This window comes from Chionomys nivalis, chromosome Y (assembly GCF_950005125.1).
Source record: "Chionomys nivalis chromosome Y, mChiNiv1.1, whole genome shotgun sequence".
In the NCBI taxonomy this organism is placed as follows: domain Eukaryota; kingdom Metazoa; phylum Chordata; class Mammalia; order Rodentia; family Cricetidae; genus Chionomys; species Chionomys nivalis.
In genome coordinates this window covers 376,705-398,221 of record NC_080113.1, presented here as the reverse complement: position 1 = coordinate 398,221, position 21,517 = coordinate 376,705, and the positions used below count along the sequence as shown (strand labels likewise).

The window sequence follows — 21,517 nt, the reverse complement described above, 5'->3', positions numbered from 1 at the left end:
TCTTTCTATACTTCCAGACAAAGACAAATGGGGGAATACTGTGGGATAACGTTCTTGTAGACAAAAAAGAGTAGTCACTGGAAAGGTACAGACTTTCCTGTAACTAGGCAGGTAATATAGTTGAGGCTACTAGACTAAGTGAAATATGGGAAGGGGATTTTATAGTGACTTGTCAGCAAGAGGCAGAAGAAAAACAATGAGAATGACTTATTGGCCAAAGTTCCCAAGTCATGTTTCTAAACATAGATAAAAATAAGGGTTAATATAAGATGTAAGAGCTAGCCAATAATAAATGTGCACTAATCGGCCAAACAGTTCATAATTAATAAAAGCCTCTGTGTGCTCTTTAGAAGTAAGTCACTGTGGGACTAGGCTGGTTAGACTCATCTACAACAAGAAGGTAACATGGAGAATCTTATGTCAGGTATGCATGGATACCCGTGGGAAGGGGGAAAAAGAGCATCTGAGAAAATTGGGAGCAGTGGGGGAAGAAAGTTGGGAGGAAGAGGAAGGAGAGGTAAGAATGGGAGGGCAAGGAGAAATGAAGGAATGGGATGGTTGAGATGCAGGAAGGACAGAGGGGGAGAACAATGAAGAAAATATCTTGATATAGAAATCAATAGGGGGGATAGAGAGAAAACTGCTGCCAGAAAAATTCTCAGTAATCCATAAAAAAAGGCCCAGATAAAACTCCTAGTACTAGTGGAGAGGGAGTCTGAACTGGCCTGCATCTGTAATCACATCTTGACCACTCTAATAATCATCATAGAATTATTATTCAACCACTGATGGAAAAAGATGCTAAGATCCATAGCTAAACAGTGATCCAAGCTACTGAGGTCCAGTAGAAGAGAGGCTGAAGAGAGTATACAGGCAATGGAGTCAAGACCACGGTGGGGTAACCCACAGAGACAGCTTACCTGAGCTAGTGGGAGCTCACTGACTCGGTGGATGACATCTGAGAGTAACAACATTGAATCAAACTGAGTCATCTGAATGTGACTGACATGTATATGGCTTGGGCAGACTGTGGGTCCACTGGCAGTAAGACTGGTATGTAATCCTATTTCATGAATTAGTTCTTTCAACCCCACTTTCTTTAGAAGGATGGCTATCTTGCTCATACTAGATACGGGAAGAGGGACTTGATCCTGCATCAAAGTGATGTAGCAGACTTTGCTGACTTTCTATGAGAAGGCTTTCCATCTCTGAGCAGTGCATGGGTGTTTGAGTTCGTAGAAGTTGGGGGCAGTAGATGAAACAGAGAGAGTAAGAGCTTGGACTAGTATATAAAATAGATTGATTTAAAGTAATAAATAAATTAAAAATTTGTTTTTCCCTATCATGAGATCTATGTCTGGCATATTCAGTGTTCCTTTTGAGTAGTGCATGTACACAAATGAACAAATTGGGTACAAATTTTTGTGATATTCGTACTTAGTTTAAAGTATTTTCATACTATTTCATCTATCAGTTTCAGTGTGTTCAGACTGATATTGAGCATAAAATTTGTGATCCTAGCCGGGCGGTGGTGGCGCACACCTTTAATCCCAGCACTCGGGAGGCAGAGGCAGGCGGATCTCTGTGAGTTCGAGACCAGCCTGGTCTACAAGAGCTAGTTCCAGGACAGGCTCCAAAACCACAGAGAAACCCTGTCTCGAAAAACCAAAAAAAAAAAAAAAAATTGTGATCCTAGAGAAGCCAAATAAGAAGATGAACCCCCAAAAAATGTATAGTCATTCGCCTGGATAGGGAAAGTAGACAAGATTGCCGGGCAAAAGCTGGGAATCTGCAGGTGAGGTGGCATGGGTCTTAGGAGAAATGGGGTGAGAAACGTGAGAAGGGGAGGATGGGGGGTGCTTGGGGAAATAGGATGTTTGCGATATTGGAAGTTTGAATATGAGAGTAGAGAAATATCTATATACTAATTAAGGGAGCCAGCTTTGGGTTGGCAAGAGACTTGAATCTAGGGGGCTTGCAGGTGTCTAGGGAGAAGTCCTGTGCTAGTACCTTGGGCAACTGAGGAAAGCGAACCTGAAATGACCCTATCCTATAGCCATACTGATAAATATCTTGCATATCACCTTAGAACCTTCATCTGACTATGGATCGAGATAGAGACAGAGACACAATTTGGAGCAAAGGACTGAACCCTGAAGCTCTAAATGAGGAGCAGAAGGAGAGAGAACATAAGCAAGGAAGTCAGGACCACGAGGGTTACACACACGCACTGTGATAGTGGAACTGATCTATTGGGAGCTCATCAAGGCCAGCTGCTCTGGCACTAAATAAGCTTGGGATGAAACTGGACTCCCTAAACATGGCGGACAAGGAAGGCTGAAGAGAAGAAAAGGACAATGGCACAGGTTTCGATGCTAATACATGAATTGGCTTCATGGGAGCCTAGGCTGATTGGATGCTCAACTTCCTGGACCTAGATAGAAGTGGAAGGACCTTGGACTTCCCGCAGTGCAGGGAATTTGGACTGCTCTTCAGTACCTAGAGGGAGGGGGAAATGTGTGGAAAGAGGGGGAGAGAATAGGAAATGGGGAGGAGGCAGAAACATTAAGTAAAAAAGAATAAAATAAAGGAAAAAAAGCATTTTCCTATAATCTTCTTTCACAGTTATGTGCTCCAGAGTTAAGGTTACATTTCTGTGCATCCCATTCTGCCCTATCCATAATTTTATGCTTTGTATTGAGTATGCTTCAACATAGAAATGCTTCTCTGCCTTTGAGATGTCATTTCAAGGCTCACAAGAGTGTATTGATATGTTCCAATCAAATGATAATAGAGAACAAGTCTGAATTCATGTAATGAATGACCCTTACCTATTCAAGGAAGCCATATTGTTGTATATTCTTTCATATGCCTTGTGATTTAGATAGAAAAAAAATAAAATCAGGAGTTTGGGGCAACAAGGAAGGATGTCTTTCTGTCTCTCTGCTGTAACCAGCTAGCTAGTCCTCTTATCTATGAAGTCCCTGGCCAGAAGGTGGTCCTGATCCTGTATGAGTAAATCCATCAGCGAGTTGAGTGTGCTCCTGACTGGCCGGCTGATGGCATCGAAATGGAGCACAGACACTCCCAAACCCCCTAAACTTTGTGGTCATTCTGCAGGAGCTTCTCTCCCCAGTTACTGCCTCTCTTATCCTATTTCATCCCAGCTTGCTCCCAGGCACCCATTCCCTTCTGTGGAGACATAATATCCCCTTGCTCAGCCTATTTGGGGGCTGAGGCTCTTGGATGGTATGTTGGGTGCAACCAGGCTGGATTTTCTTTGTTTCACTCAGTTTGGAAACAGCAAGCTAGTCCTTTACTTTAGTCTGGGACTTCCCTGGCCATCAAGTGGCTCTGATCCTGTACCAGAAGATCCATCAGAAGGCAATTGAAGGAAGAGATGAGAAGACAATTTCCTCCACCAACCTGAAAATCATGATTACACCAGAATCCAATGAACGTACAACAGGAAGACTGGAACCCCCTACTGCAGAAGAAATAGAAAAAATAGACATTATGAAAATGATAGAGTCCCTTAAACAGGATGTGAAAAACTCCCTTAAAGAAATGGATGAGAATAATAACCAAAAGTTTGAAGAAAGGATTCTGTAAAGATACCCTAGGAAACCAAGAAAAAACAAAGAGATAATGGAAACAGTTCAAGAATTGAAAACTGAAATGAAGGTAATAAAGAAAACAATAACCAAGGGCCATCTGGATATGGAAATCTAGGTAAACAAACAGAGACCACAGAGACAAGCAAGCATAACCAACAGAATACAAGAGATAGAAGAAACTATCTCACATGCTGAAACACTATTGAGAAAATAAACACACTGTTCAACAGAAACAGCAAATCTAAAAAAATCTCATCACAAAACATCCAGGAAACTAGGGACACCATAAAGAGACCCAACATAAAAATAATAGGGGTAGAAGAAGGAGATGAATTACAGATCAAAGGCCCAGAAAATATATTCAACAAACTTATAGAAGAGAATGATTCCGAGCTGAAGAAGGATATTTTTATAAAAGTTCAAGTAGCATAAAGATTACCAAATAGAATGAATCAAAAAAAAATCCACTTACCATATAATAGTCAAAACACAAAACATAGAATATAAAGAAAAATATTAAGAGTTGCAAAGGAAAAATGTCAAGTAAATTATAAAGATAAACCTTTCAGAATTCATCTGACATCTCTATAGAAACCCTGAAAGCCAGAAGCTCTTGGATAGATTGTTACAGAAAGTAAGAGACCATGAATGCAAGGCCAGAATACTATACCGAGCCAAGCTTTAGTTCACCATCAATGGAAAATCAAAACTTTCCAGGATAAAAACAAATTTAAATAATATGTAGCCATAAAGCCAGCATAACACAAAGAAATTGAGGGAAAATCACAACTGAAGAAATCAAACAAGGCCCAAATAACTCAGACATCTAGCAACTCTTCACAAATACAACACAAAAAAGGGTAACAACAAACTCTAACACCAAAGAGAAAAAAAATAACCAGAGATAACAACCATTGGTCATTAATATCGCTTAATATCAATGTGTTCAATTCACCTATTAAAAAGACAAAGGCTAAGAGATTGGATGCAAAGACAGGATCCAACATTCTACAGTTTATAAGAAACACACCTCAACCAAAAAGACAGATATCTACAAAGAGTAAAGTGTTGGGAAAAGGATTTTCAATCAAATGGACCTAAGAAACAAGCGGGTGTGGCTATACTAATATCTAACAAAATTGACTTAAAACTGGTCAACCAGAATGGATGGTGATGGACACTTTTTTCTCATATCAGGAATAATTCATCAGGATGAAGTCTCAATCCTGAATATCTATGTCAATAATATAAAAGCACCCACTTATGTAAAAAAAAATTATTAGATTTCAAGGCAGACATCAAAACCCACACACTAATAAAAGGAGATTTCAGCACACCTCTCTCACCAAAGGACAGGGCAATCAGACAGAAACTGACCTGAGAAACAATAGAATTAATGGAGGTAATAAATCAAAAGGACTTAACAGACATCTATAGAACATTCCACCTAAAGACGAAAGAATATACATTATTCTGAGCATCTCATGGAACCTTCTTGAGAACTGACCAAATACTCGATAAAAAAGCAAAATTTCACAGATACAAAGAAAATTTAGTATCCTCCTGTGTCTTATCAGTTCACCATGGAGTAAAGTTAGAATTTAACCATAAATCTATCCCAAGAAAGCCTAAAAACTTATGGAAGCTGAACAGTCAACTACTGAAACACAACTGGGACATGGAAGAAATAAAGAAAGAAATTAAAGTGTTCTTGAATTCAATGAAAATAAAGACACATCATACATAAACCTATGAAAACTATAAGCAGTGCTAAGAAGAAAGTTCATAGCTTTTAGTGCCCACATTAAAAAGTGAAGAAAGCTCACATTAGAGCCTTAATAACACAGCTGAAAACTCATGAAAAAAAAAGAAGCACACTCACCCTGGAGGAGTAGAAGCCCAGAAATTATCAAACAGAAGGCTGACATCAACAAAATAGGAACAGAGCAAACAATTCAAGGAATCAATGAAAGAATGAGCAGGTTCTTTGAGAAAGTCAACAAGATTGACAAACCCTTTTTCAAACTAAACAAAAGATAGAGAGAGAATACCCAAATTAATAAGATCAGGAATGAAAAGGGGGACTTAACGACAGACACTGAGGAAATTCAGAAAATCATTAGGTCTTTTTACAAAAGCTTGTATGCCACAAAGTTGGAAAATGTAAAAGAAATTGACATATTTTTAGATAAGTACCATTTACCAAAATTAAATCAAGAGCACGAGAACAATTTAAATAGACCTATAAGTCATGAGGAAATAGAAGAGGTCATAAAAAAGCTCCCAAGCAAATCAAGGTCAGGACCAGATGGTTACAATGCTGAATTTTATCAGAACTTCTGAGAAAAGCTGATACTTATACTCCTTAATGTGTTTCACATAATAGAATCAGAAGAGTCATTGCCAAACTCTTTTTATGAAGTGACAGTCACACTGATTCCAAAACCACACAAAGACCCAAAGATGAAAGAGAATTACAGACCAATATCACTCATTAACATCGATGAAAAAATTCTCAATAAAATTCTGTTTTACAGAATCCAAGAACACATTTACAAAATTATCCATTACAGTCAATAAGCTTCATCTTAGTGAAGTAAGCCTGGATCAACATACAAAAATCTATCAATGTAATCTATCATATAAATAAACTGAAAGAAAAAGCCATAAGATCATTTCTAAATGCAAAAAAAGAATTTGACAAAATTCAACACCCCTCTATGATAAAGGTTCTGGAGGGATTAGGGATAAAATGATTATAACTAAATATAATAAAAGCAATATATAGCAAGTCAACAACTAATATAAAATAAAATATATAGAAACTCAAAGCATTCCACTAAAATCAGGAACAAGACAAGGCTGTCCATTCTCACCATATCTCTTCAACATAGTTCTTGAAGGTTTAGCAATAGTAATAAGACTACATCAGGAGATCAAGGGGATTTTAATCAGAAAGGAAGAAGTTAAACTTTTGTTATTTGCAGATGATGAGATAGTGTACATTATTGACCCGAAAAACCCTACCAAAGAACTCCTACCTTGGATAAATACCTTCAGTGATGTGGCAGGTTACCAAATTAACTCAAAAGAAAAATAATAATTAGCCCTCTTATACACAAATGACAGAGAAGCAAGGAGGGAATTCAGAGAAACTTCACCTTTTACAATAGCCACAAAGAGCATACAGTAACGTGTGGTACCTCTAATCAAAAAGTGAGAGATCAATTTGACAAGAACGTTAAAGCATTGAAGAAAAAATATTGAAGAGGATACAAGAAAATGGAAGTATCTCCCATGTTCTTGGATGAGTAGGATCAACATAGTAAAATGGCAATTCTAGCAAAGGCAATCTATAAATTTAAGGCAATCCCCTATAAAATCACAAAAAAATGACAACATACCTCGAGAGGACAATCATCAACTTTATATGAAAAAAATAAAGCATGATAGCCAAAACAGTATTATACAAAGGAACTTCTGGAGGCATTACCATCCATGAATACAAACTCTAATACAGAGCTTCAGTATTGAAAAGAGCTTGGTACAGGCATAAAACTAGAGAAGACAACCAATGGAATTGAAGAGAAGGATATTAACCAACAAACCTATGAATACCTGATTTTTGACAAAGAATCTAAAAGTATATGATGGAAGATAGAAACAATCTTCAACAAATGATGCTGGCATAACAGGTTGTCAACATGTAGAAGAATGAAAATAGACCCATATCTATCACCATGCACAAAACTTATGTCCAAATGGATTAAATACATCAATATTAATCTGACCACACTGAACCTGATAGAAGAGAAAGTGGGATGTACTCCTCAAGACATGGGCACAGGAGATCACTTCCTACATATAACCCCAATAGCACAGACAGTAAAGGCAAAAATGAATAAATGGGATCACCTAAAACTGAGAAGCTTCTGTATAGTAAAGGACACTGTTATTAAGACAAAATGGCAACCTATTGACTGGGAAAGGATTTCCACAAACCAAGCAACAAAAAAAGGTCTGATCTCCAAAATATATAAAGAACTCAAGAAACTAGACTTTAAAATTCTTTTAAAAAATCATTTAAAGCCGGGCGGTGGTGGCGCACACCTTTAATCCCAGCACTTGGGAGGCAGAGACAGGCGGATCTCTGTGAGTTCGAGACCAGCCTGGTCTACAAGAGCTAGTTCCAGGACAGGCTCCAAAACCACAGAGAAACCCTGTCTCAAAAAACAAAAAAAAAATCATTTAAAAATTGGGCAGTGAACTGAACAGAGAATTCTCAACAGAAGACGTTCAAATGGCCAAAAGACACTTAAGGTCAAGCTCAATCTCCTTAGCAATTAGGAAAATGCAAGTCAAAACAACTTTGAGATACCATCTTATACCAGTCATAATGGCTAAAATGAAAAACTTAAATGATAGGCTTTGCTGGAGAGGATGTGCAGTAAGGAGAACACTCACCCATTGCTGGTCGGAGCAAAAACTTGTGCAACCACTTTGGAAATCAGTGTGGCTGTTTCTCAGGAATTTGAGGATCGACCTACCTCATGTTCCAGCAATCCTACTCATGGGAATATACCCAAGATTTTTTTCTTTTAGAACATTATTGATAATATCCAGTAATGGAAAACAACCTAGATGTCCCTCAATAGAAGAATGGATAAAGAAAGCATGGAACATATACTTATTATAGTTCTACTCATGGTTGAAAAAACAATATCTTTAATTTTGCATGCATATTGATGGAAATAGAAAACCCTACCCTGAGTGAGGTAACCCAGACCTAAGAAGATGAATATGGTATTTACTCACAAATAAGAGGATTCTGTCCATAAATATAGGATATTGAGTCTATAATTTATGATCTATCATAGGGAAACTAAATAAGAAGTGGAACCCAAAGAAAAACATATAGTTCTCCTCCTGGATATGGAAGTAGATAAGATTGTGAGGTAAAAATTGGGAACATGATGATGGTGTTTGTGTGGGGGTAAGGGGACATGGGGAGAGAGAACGGAGAAGGAAAATTTGGAAAGAACGTTGGTGAATGGGATGGTTGGGATGTAGGATCGGTGGATATGGGAGCAGCGAAGAAGATAATTAAGAGAGCCATTTTAGGGTTTGAAAGTGACTTGAAAAAAGGGGATGGCTGGTCCAAACAGATTTCCCCAGCTTGTTCCTTGGACAGCTGAGGTGAGGTCTCCTGAACTGGCCTTATCATATATCCACACTGATGAATATTTGGCACATCACCATAGAACCTTCATGTGGGGATGGATGGAGATAGAGACAGAGATCCACATTGGAGCACTGGACTGAGCTCACAAAGTCCAAATGAGGAGCAGAAGAAGGCAGACCATGAGCAAGGAAGTCAGGACCTTGAGGAGCGTGCCCATCATTGAGACTGTTGGGCTGATCTAATGGGAGCACATCAAAGACAGCTGGACTGTAATTGATGGAGCATGTGATCAAACCAGACTCTCTGAATGTGGCTGACAATGAGGGCTGACTGAGAAGCCAATGACAATGGCCCTGGACAGAGGGGGAAGGAAATGGGAGGAAGTGGTAATTATAAATAAATAAAAATAAATCATTTTGAACTGAAAAATCAATAGTTTAATTTGATCCAGCACATCAGTAATCTTGGGTTGGAGAGCTTGATAAGAATTGTTTTCTGGACTTTAGTTCTGGTATCTCAGTGTGTAGAGATAAGCTTTTTTTATAATTTATGTATGAGACTTGCCACTGTGAACATACTCAAGAACTAATGGTTTTTTTCCCTTCTATTCTAAGAGTTTTATGATCTTGCAAATTATTGACTGATTGCATAATATAAAACATCTTATCATTTGAAAATGAAAATAGAAGTGACTTTAAAAGTCATATTTCGGTAGTGCCTCCAAATGTTCCTTTATTGTATATGATGGTTTTGGCAACCCTGGGTTTTTTGTTTTTCCATATAAAGTTGATTATTGTCCTCTCATGGTCTGTGAAGAATTTTGATGGGATTTTGATGAGGATTGCATTGAATCTATAGATTTCTTTTAGGAAAATTGACATTTTTACTATTTTGATCCTCTCAATCCAAGAGCAAGGGAGATACTTCCATTTTCTGGTATCCTATTCAATTTCTTTCTTCAAAGACTTAAAGTTCTTGTCAAATAGATGTCTCACTTCCTTTGTCAGAGTTACCTCAAGATATTTTGCTATTTTTGGCTATCGTGAAAGGTGATGCTTCTCTTCAATCCGTCTCTGCTTCTTTATCCTCCGTATATAGGAGTTCTACTGATTTATTGGATATAATCTAGTATCCTGCCAGGTTACTAAAGCTTCTCAACTATGTTAATAGCAGCATTATTTGTCATAGCCAAAACTATGAAAATACCTAATTTTTGCGCAAATGAATAGATCTAGAAAACACCATATTGAGTGAGGTAACCCAGACCCAGAAAGATAAATATCACATAAATTCACACATAAGTGACTTTTTGATATAAGTCAAACAAAAAACAGCCTACAATTCACAATCACATATTATTGAAGACCTCAATATCAGTGAGAACACACTGAAGAGAAATTATTATTTACTCTACAACATATGGGCACAGTAGACCACTCCGTATATATAACCACAGAAGAACAGACATTAAGGGCAACATTGATCAAATGGAACCACCTCAAACAGAGAAGCTTCTGTAAAGCAAAGGACAGTGTCACTAATGTGAATTTCCCTGTAAATATATATACAGAATTGACAGATTATCTTAAAAACATCAGGGAGTCACACTGCGATAGAGTTGGTTAATCATCAACAGTTTGACAGTGATATGTTTATGATCTCTCCTTTGTCTTTAAAACTCAGAATTGTCAACATGGCATGTTTTCATGTAGATTTCTCAGGGTTTTCTCCCACTGGTGGTTTCCTTGAATGTTTGCTAAGTTATGTTTACATAACAGATTCAAACAGTTTTTGCCATGCACTCTCAGCTCCACCTCATTGTCCTGCCCTTAGATTCTAGTTTCAGGCATTTTAGACATCTTGTGACTGATGCATGGGTGTCTCATGTTCCGCCTAAATGATTTGGGATGTTATTTAGTGTGAGTTTTATCTTCCATCCCTGAGTTCATTGGCTTTCCTTGACCATCTTTCCTGGGCCACTGAGCCTAAGTACTAGGGGTTTCCTCCAGTTACTATTCCATGCTGAGACAGCCTACACACTCAGTACTACTGTGACTGTGTTTCTGTAGCAAATATTCTTCTCAAGATAAGAAGAATTCTCAGTATTACAATCCTTCTGTTTTTTAGTGAGATAACACACACATACAAGTTAATGCACACACACTGATGATAGCTCAACTTAGGGGTCATTCTGGGTTGGCAAGAGGCTTATCTCTAGAGGATTTCCCAGAAGGCCATGTGTGACCCCAACTAAGACCTTGGGCAAGTAGGCAGTGGGTGCCTGCACTCTACCATGTCCCTAGGCACTTTGGGTGCCTTGTCCCATAATCAGACTGATGACTATCTTGAATATCACCATAGAACTTTTGTTCGGGAAGGATGGAAATAAAGACAGGGACCAACATCAGAAAACTAGACTGAGCTTCCAAGCTCCAGTTGAAGAGCAGAAGGGGGGAAATTAAGAGCAAAGAAGTTAGGAATACAAAGGTTTGGTCCATCCACTGAGACACTGTGCCTGACTTAACGGGAGCTCAACAAAACAAGCTGGGCTTGACATGACAGACTATGGGATCAAAGTGGAAGCTGTGAATGTGGCTGACAATTGGGGCAGACTGAAAACCCAATGATAATGGAACTGGAATTTGTCTGTACTGCACATACAGGCTTTATGTGATCCTATTATAAGTGGATGCATACCTGACTTCCCACAGGTCAAAGTACCCTGCCCTCTATTAGAACTGGAGTTGGAGTGGAGAGGTTTAGTTGTTGAGTGAGAAGTTAGTGGGAGGAAGAAAGAAAGTGAAAATTTGAAACTTATTTTTTTATGAAGTGATAAAAATTCAATAGAAGAAAACCAATGGAGAGATGGGAGCTAAGAAAAAATTTATGTGAGTTGTTGACTCAGACAACAAAGACGTTTTCAGAAAAAAAGATACAGGGATTGAGTTGCTTGGGCAAGAGTGTGACTCGAGTAATTGGGAAGATGAGTGGGGGCTTTATATTAGGTCTCCAGGGGGCTGTATACAGGTTTGTAGGAACTGTATGCTGTATGTTTCTGTGGGTAAATATGGAAGTAATGAGGCTGTGAGGGGTTTTCTGACATAAGTAGAGCCTTGATGATGTCACAAAGCCATGGTTCGGGGTAGCAACTCTGTTCCACTCAGAGCACTATTCTTCCATGAAGGAGGGTTTATTATCCTCACAGTGGCAGAGGAGGACAGTTCAGCTCCTGGGCTCCACAAGTGTTCAACAGGCTTTTGGCACCTGAACATTTCCAGAAGATGGAATCTGGAGAGATAAGACATTTTCTTTGGTAAATATGTTTACAATACAACTAAGACGTCTGTAGTACCAGAAAGTTTTCCTTCAAATCTCCTGCGAGTCCACCATTTATGTTGTTACCAGCTCCAATATTTGATAGCTGTGGGAATGGGGAATGCCTGATATTCTTCCCACTTTATCTTTGCTAACAATATCAAATTCATCAATCCACTAAAATGACAAATCTCGACAGCAACCACCCTGTCCCCATGCTCCAGTGACCACGAATATTTATTTCAGTGTTAACAAGAAGCAGGGTTTAGCCACCCAGAGCAGTGAGTGCCTGACTAGAGGGCAGTCCTCAAGTCCCTGCAAGGGAGCACAGGCCCCTGCTGCTGGGGTAATAGGGTCTGCTGTGCTCTTGCGGACCCGCCCTGGATGCCTTGTTCTTCCCATTGTCCCTGGCTCATTGGGCTACCAGGTGTCCCTGTGTAGGTGCTAAGATGTTCCATCTCGGTGGGTGAGTGTGTGCTATCCAGGGGCGGACTCTCCCGGAATAGAGCACAAACCCCCCTCCGCCACCTCCCACTGCAATGCATTCTTTACTACACAAGCACACCCCAATCAAGCCTGCCTTGTCTGCAAGGTCCTTTTCTGAGGATCAGCTTCCTACTCCTACACTAAGGCTACTCACCCAGAGCAGTGAGTGCCTGACTAGCACTCACCCCCGAAAGGGAGTGCCGGCACCTCCAGCTTGTGTTGCAGGGTCGCCTGTGTTCTAATCGACCCTGCCCTACCCCCCCCACATTTGCCCTTTTGTCGGCGGGTCATTGGACTACTGGGTGTCCATGTTTTGGTGTTGAGGAGTCCATCTGGAAGGGAACGGTTCCTGCCCCTACACTGAGGAGATACACCCAGGGAGTCAGTCACAGCAAAGACTGGACCAAGACACCAGGCCTCTCCTGTCTCCATTTGAAGGAAGAGATGGGCAGGCACCAATGCAAGAATTCCTTCAACAACGTGAAATGCAATGTGACATCACCAGAATCCAGGAATCCCAAAATAAGAAGAATTGTACACCGTATTCCAGAAGAATTAGAAGAATTCGACTCAAAAGTGAATTAGATGAAAATAATAGAGGACCTTAAACAGGAGGTGAAAAACTGCCATAATCAATTAGAGATTACAAACAAAAAGGTAGAGGAAATGAATAAATCTCTCAAAGATACCCATGAAAACCAAGAAAAACAAGAAAAAGCAATCAAACAGGTAAGGGAAACAGTTCAGGACTTGAAGAATGAAGTGGAAGTAATAAAGATAACACAAACTGAGGGAAGGATGGAGATGGAAAATTTGGATAAAAGAACAGAAACTACAGAGAGAAGTACTACCAACAGATTACAAGAGATAGAAGAAAGAATCTCAGACACTGAATATACCATAGAGAAAATAAACACACTGATCAAAGAAAACAGCAAAACCAACACAAATTCTCATCACAAAACATTCAGGAAATCTGAGACACAATAAAAAGATCAAACCTAAGAATAATAGGGATAGAAGAAGGAGAAGAAGTACAGCTGAATGGTCCAGAAAATATATCTAATAAAATTATAGAAAGTAATTGAAGGAAAATCACAAACCAAGGAGTCCAACAATGCCCACAATAACTCAGACATCTAATGACCCTTCACCAGCACAACTTGAAGAAGGGAAACACACAAACTTTACTACCAAAGGAAAGAAAGAAAGAAAGAAAGAAAGAAAGAAAGAAAGAAAGAAAGGAAAAATGACCGGAGTTAACAACCACTGGTCATTAATATCACTTAATATCAATGGACTCAACTCACCGATAAAGAGGCAGACTAAGAGATTGGATACGAAAACAGGATCCAACATTCTGCTGCTTACAAGAAACACACCTCAACCACAAAGACAGACATCTACTCAGAGTAAAGGGCTGGGAAAAGATTTATCAAGCAAACGGACCTAAGAAACAAGCAGATGTGGCCATACTAATTTCTAAGAAAGTTGACTTCAAACTAAAATCAATCAAAAGAGATGGAGATGGACATTTTTTACTCATAACAGAAACAATTCACCAGGATGAAATCTCAATCCTGAATATATATGCCCCTAATATAAAAGCACCCACTTATGTAAAAGAAACGTTACTAAAACTCAAGGCAGTCATCAAACCACACACACTAATAGTAGGAGATTTCAACACTCCTCTCTCACCAATGGACAGGTCAATCAGACAGAAACCTAACAGAGAAATAAGAGGATTAAGGGAGGTAATGAATCAAATGGACTTAACAGACATCTATAGAATATTCCACCCAAATACGAAAGAATATACCTTCTTCTCTGCAGCTCATGGAACCTTCTCGAAAATAGACCACATACTCGGTAACAAAGCAAACTTACACAGCTACAAAAAAATATCGGTAACCACCTGTGTCTTATCAGATCACCATGGATTAAAGTTAGAATTCAACAACAATGCTATCCCCAGAAAGCCTATGAACTCATGGAAACTGGACAGTCAACTACTGAACCTCACCTAGATCAAGGAAGAAATAAAGAAAGAAATTAAAGTCTTTCTTGAATTCAATGAAAACGAAGACTCAACATACTCAAACCTATGGGACACTATGAAAGCGGTGCTAAGAGGAAAATTCATAGCATTAAGTTCCCACTTAAAGAAAACGGAGAAAGCACACATTGGAGACTTAATAGCCCACCTGAAAGCTTTAGAAAAAAAAGAAGCAGACTCACCTAGGAGAAGTAGAAGACTGGAAATAATCAAATTGAGGGCTGAAATCAACAAAATAGAAACACAGAAAACAATCCAAAGAATCAATGAAACAAAAAGCTGGTTCATGGAGAAAATCAATAAGATTGATAAACCCCTATCCAAACTAATCAAACAGCGGAGAGAGAATACGCAAATTAACAAAATCAGAAACGAAAAGGGAGACATAACCACAGACTCAGAGGAAATTCAGAGAATCATTAGATCTTACTACAAAAACCTGTATGCCACAAAATTGGAAAATGTTATAGAAATGGACACTTATTTAGATAAGTACCATATACCAAAGTTAAACCAGGACCAAGTGAACAATCTAAATAGACCTGTTAGTCGTGAAGAATTAGAAGTTGTTATAAAAAACCTCCCCACCAAAAAAAGCCCAGGTCCAGACGGCTTCAATGCAGAATTCTACCAGAACTTCCAAGAAGACCTAATTCCTATACTCCTTAATGTATTTCACAATATTGAAACAGAGAAGTCATTGCCAAATTCCTTTTATGAAGCTGAAGTTACTCTGATACCAAAACCACACAAAGACACAACCAAGAAAGAGAACTACAGGCCAATCTCACTCAGGAACATTGACGCAAAAATTCTCAATAAAATACTGGCAAACCGAATCCAAGAACACATTAGAAAAATTATCCATTATGATCAAGTAGGCTTCATCCCAGAGATGCAGGGCTGGTTCAACATACGAATATCTATCAATGTAATCCATCATATAAATAACCTGAAAGAAAAAAACCATATGATCATTTCATTAGATGCTGAAAAAGCATTTGACAAAATTCAACATCCCTTTATGATAAAGGTCTTAGAGAGATTAGGAATACAAGGGTCGTTCCTAACTATAATAAAAGCTATTTATAGCAAGCCGTCAGCTAACATCAAATTAAATGGAGAGAAACTCAAAGCTATTCCACTAAGATCAGGAACACGACAAGGTTGTCCACTTTCTCCATACCTCTTTAATATAGTGCTTGAAATTCTAGCAATTGCAATAAGACAACATAAGGGGATGAAAGGGATTCAAATCGGAAAGGAAGTTAAACTTTCATTATTTGCAGACGATATGATAGTGTACATAAGCGACCACAAAAACTCCAGCAAAGAACTTCTTCAACTGATAAACACCTTTAGTAGCGTTGCAGGATACAAGATCAATTCCAAAAAATCCATTGCCCTCCTATACACAAAGGATAAGGAAGCAAAGATGGAAATCAGAGAAGCATCTCCCTTCACGATAGCCACAAATAGCATAAAATATCTTGGGGTAACCCTAACCAAGGAAGTAAAGGATCTATTTGACAAGAACTTTAAGTCAATGAAGAAAGAAATTGAGGAGGATACCAGAAAATGGAAGGATCTCCCTTGCTCTTGGATAGGGAGGATCAACATAGTAAAAATGGCAATTCTACCAAGGGCAATTTATAGATTCAATGCAATCCCCATTAAAATCCCATCAAAATTCTTCACAGATCTTGAGAGGACATTAATCAACTTTATATGGAGAAACAAAGTCCCAGGATAGCCAAAACAATCTTATATAATAAAGGATCGTCTGGAGGCATTACCATCCCTGACCTCAAACTCTATTACAGAGCCTCAGTATTGAAAACAGCTTGGTATTGGCATAAAAACAGAGAAGTCGATCAATGGAACCGAGTAGAAGACCCTGATTTTAACCCACAAACATATGAACACCTAATTTTTGATAAAGGAGCTAAAAGTATTCAATGGAAAAAAGAGAGCATCTTCAACAAATGGTGCTGGCAGAACTGGTTGTCAACCTGTAGAAGAATAAAAATAGATCCATATCTATCACCATGCACAAAACTCAAGTCCAAATGGATTAAAGACCTCAATATTAGTCTGAACACACTGAACCTGATAGAAGAAAAAGTTGGAAGTACTCTACAACATATGGGTACAGGAGATCACTTCCTACGTTTATCCCCAGCACCACAGACATTAAGGACAACATTGAATAAATGGGACCTCCTGAAACTGAGTAGCTTCTGTAAAGCAAAGGACACTGTCACTAAGACAAAAAGGCAACCCACTGACTGGGAGTAGATCTTCACCAACCCTGCTACAGACAAAGGTCTGATCACCAACTTATATAAAGAACTCACGAAACTAAACTTTAAAATGCTAATGAACCCAATAAAAAATGGGGCACTGATCTGAACAGAGAATTCTCAACAGAAGAAATTCAAATGGCCAAAAGACACCTAAGGTCATGCTCAACCTCCTTAGCGATAAGGGAAATGCAAATTAAAACAACTTTGAGATACCATCTTACACCTGTCAGAATGGCTAAAATCAAAAACAACAATGATAGCCTTTGCTGGAGAGGTTGTGGAGAAAGAGGCACACTCATTCATTGCTGGTGGGAATGCAAACTTGTGCAACCACTTTGGAAATCAGTGTGGTGATTTCTCAGGAAATTTGGGATCAACCTACCCCAAGATCCAGTAATACCACTCTTGGGAATATACCCAAGAGATGCCACATCAAATGACAAAAGTATCTGTTCAACTATGTTCATAGCAGCATTGTTTGTAATAGCCAAAACCTGGAAACAACCTAGATGCCCTTCAATGGAGGAATGGATGAAGAAAGTGTGGAATATATACATATTAGAGTACTACTCAGCAGTAAAAAACAATGACTTCTCGAATTTTGCGTGCAAATGGATGGAAATAGAAAACACTATCCTGAGTGAGGTATCCCAGACCCAAAAAGAGGAACATGGGATGTACTCACTCATAATCGGTTTCTAGCCATAAATAAAAGACATTAAGCATATAATGTGTGATCCTATAGAAGTTAAATAAGAAAGTGAACCCAAAGAAAATCATATAGTCATCCGCATGGAGAGGGGGAAGTAGACAAGATTGCAGGGCAAAAACTGGGAACTTGTGGGTGAGGTGGCATGGGGCAAAGGGGAAATGGGATGAGAAATATGAGAAGGGGAGGATGGGAGGAGCTCGGGGGATTGGGATGGTTGGGATATAGGAAGGATGGATACGGGAGCAGCGAAGTATATATCCTATCTAAGGGAGCCATCTTAGGGTTGGCAAGAGACTTGACTCTAGAGGGGCTCGCAGGTGTCCACGGAGATGTCCCCAGCTGGTACCTTGGGCAACTAAGGAGAGGGAACCTGAAATGACCCTATCCTATACTGATGAATATCTTGCATATTACCTTAGAACCTTCATTTGGCGATGGATCGAGATAGAGATAGAGACCCAATTTGGGTCAAAAGTCTGAGCTCTTCAGGTCCAAAGGAGGAGCAGAAGGAGGGAGAAAATGAGCAAGGAAGTCAGCACCACGAGAGGTGCACCCACCCCCTGTGACAGTGAAACTGACCTATTGGGAGCACACCAAGGCCAGCTGACTGGGACTGAATAAGCATGGGTTGAAACTGGACTCTCTGAACATGGCGGACCATGAAGGCTGATGAGAAGCCAAGGACAATGGCACTAGGTTTCGATCCTAATACATGAACTGGCTTTGTGGGAGCTTAGCCAATTTGGACGCTCACCTTCCTGGACCTAGATAGAAGTGGGAGAACCTTGGTCTACCCGCAGGGCAGGGAATTTGGACTGCTCTTCAGTATAGATGGGAAGGGGAATGGAGTGGGGAGGGGAAGAAGAGAAGGGATTGGGGAAGGGGAGTGGAGAGAGGGGGCAATATGTGGGAGGAGGGGGAGGGAAATGGGAAACGGGGAGCAGGTGGAAATTGTAATTTAAAAAGAATAAAAATAAATAAATAAAAAATATATAAAAATAATAATATTCAGATGGAAAAAAAAGACAAAGCTCCTCTTTGCCCAATTCAGATAGAAAAAAAATGACAAAGTTCCACTTTGTCCATAGGTGTTTTAAATGATACTAATTATTTCTAAATGTCTGCTTTTGCCCAGACTAATGAGTCTTTCAGGTTGAAGTAGGTTTCACAGTACTCACTTCCAAAATAAGGTCACAGAATGGCTTTATGTTATATACCTGGATCTGGATCAGGAGTACAATACAGAGAGCCAGTGGACTGGAGTGCCATGACCTTGGGCAGGCAGTCTTGGATTCCGCAACCTAACTATTAGCCTGATGTGGAAGGAGAGGTGTGGCTGTCCTTTGAAATCTTTGTTATCTGTTCAGATTTTTCTTACTCATATTGGGGATAGGCATACCTTCTCCTCTCATTGACTTAGTCAGTCAGAAAGTAGGTTTCTCAGCAGAGGTCATTTGCCTTTTAGCAGCAGGAATTTGTCTCTGAGACTTATATACTAGGCAGTAGAGAAAAGTTTGCTAATTGTCCTATTCATCTATTAATAGAAAAATATAGTTAGATATCCAAACCTGTTCAACACTATCTTTGTCTCCTGCCCCAAAGTTCTTCCAGAAAAGAGCCTAGCCCAACATTCCCCCCTTCTTATCCTTGCAGGCACTCAAGGTTGAGGCCATGACTTTGTTTCTGAATTAAACAGAAGAGTTCTTTCAACCTAGAGAGTGGGCAGCTATAAAGCCCAAGCACAGAAAGATACCCAAAAGACAGCAGACCAGGAGTGCTGTGGCCTATCTCAGTAAGTATACAGCCATGATGGAGGTGTCTCTTAGTATGAGATGCATGCCACCTCTCCAGAAGAGGAAAGGGTCATCTCTCCAGAAGCAAAAACTGAGTAGGCCTTTTGCGGCCCTGGAGAATATTGTCGGGCGCAGAATTTCTCATGGCTGGAAGGAAGCCAATGAACCAGTCACCCAGTGGAAAGCCATCATTCTAGATCAACTGCCAACAAATCCGTCTCTCTATTTGTTGAAGTATGATGGGATAGATTGTGTCTATGGATTGGAGCTTCACAGAGATGAAAGGATTTTAAACCTTAAGTTCCTGACTAACAATGTACCATTTCCTCAGGAGACAGACACTCATCTCATAAACACCATAGTTGGCAGAACAGTGAAACATACATTTGAGGGCACAAATGGCTCTAAGGATGACTGTAAGGAGATGGTCCTAGAGGAGGTGCCAGTCATGAAGACCTGGTTCTATATTACCTACAAGAAAGATCCGGTCTTTTACATTTATCACCTCCTGATTGACTACCTTGAAGGCAACCTCCAAATCATGCCAGGCTCTATGGAGGAGTGGAGTGGCATGGTCCCAGATGAGGTGCAGACCATGAAGACCTGTTTCTACATTACCTACGAGAAAGATCCAGTTGTGTAGCTTTACCACCATCTAGATGAATACATTGAAATCAACCTCCACATTATGCCAGGATGTCTTCCAATAGGGGTGACTGTGGAATTAGGCAGGGACTCCTTGGCAAGCTAAAGTGTGCGGCACAATGAAAAAGATGGAACCCAAAAGATAGGTAAAATTATTTACCTAGTTCCCACCAAACCTTCAGTGTATTTCATCAAGTTTGATAATGACTTCAATATCTATGTCTATGATTTGATGAAGATCTGTTAAAGTGAAATTCACAAATTTTGTGGGTCAGACTTAAAACTGTGTTTGGGGAATTCTTTTTTTCAGAAATCCCTCAGGTCTTCTATTAATCCTGGTATCTTTTTCAATGGAATATTTGTTCTAAAAATAAAAATTTGTGAACATGTTATATTGCTTGGTCAATGATGGAGTGTCTGGTGGATGGGACAGCACAGAAAGACATGCCTCAAAACAAAAAAGGACTTATGGTCTTTTCCCCTTGGAGAGAAAAGGATGACAGGAGATGCAGTGTGGGAATGAGAACAAGGTGGCTATTTAAGAAGCTGAGGAGCGGGACCAAAAAGACATAGGATCGCAGGGAGGGATAAAGCATGAAGGAAAAGCTTGTCATATGGAAAGATGTGACATCGAGGTGTTGGGACTTAAGAGGGTCACTAATGTATACTCAGAAGCAAAGGAAATTAGGTTTCATTTGATTAATCATTTAATTCATACCATTTGTAAGTCACTGCGTATATTATCTCCACTGGAGCATGTTGATTCACCAGGATCCTCCTGCCTAGAGAAAATGTCTCCTCTCAGTGGCTCCTCTGCAATGGTTTGGACCTCATGCTACCTACTTACTTTTGCCAGGCTTCTGTCTGCCACCTATTTTGTCATGCCTGGATTCTGTCTGCCTTGAACTCTCACAGGTCTTATGCATATCATCCAAAACCTGTGAGTTCATTTAAACAATTGGCCTGCCAAACCTGGAAAACACTGTTCCCTTGTCACTGATCACTTTCTGTGTGACTTGGGCTATAAAACTCATGAACAGACTCACCCGCACCCAGGCTAAACATGTAAACATTGATGCACATTGATGTGTGACAAGCACACATATGATGAATGCACTAAGCTCCATAAAATCAGTTACCTAGGGAATACGTGATGTTAGGTGGCATGTGGCAAATAACCGGACAGTTTTGGTTCCTTCATCTTCACAAACTTCATTAGTAAGGATCGAGGTGTCAAACTACCAGTCAGGGTCCAGCAGGGAGATCAACTCTCCCAGGTCAGGTGATTTGGCTACAATGTTTGTGAGAACTTGTACCAGGGCATGCTGGTAAACCTTCGATCCTTCTTCTCCTCAACTTCATTGTCACTCTCCTGGGTAGGTCTAGAGCACAAAGAAGGCAA

General features: G+C 39.6%; 2 pseudogenes; both read left to right on the top strand.

Moving 5' to 3' along the window:
* LOC130868802 (spindlin-2-like) overlaps positions 1-19,369 on the top strand; it is a 31,302-nt pseudogene extending 11,933 nt beyond the window's left edge.
* Positions 19,370-19,546: 177 nt separating this feature from the next.
* On the top strand, positions 19,547-20,344 carry LOC130868794 (spindlin-2-like; annotated as a pseudogene).
* Positions 20,345-21,517: the final 1,173 nt, after the last annotated feature.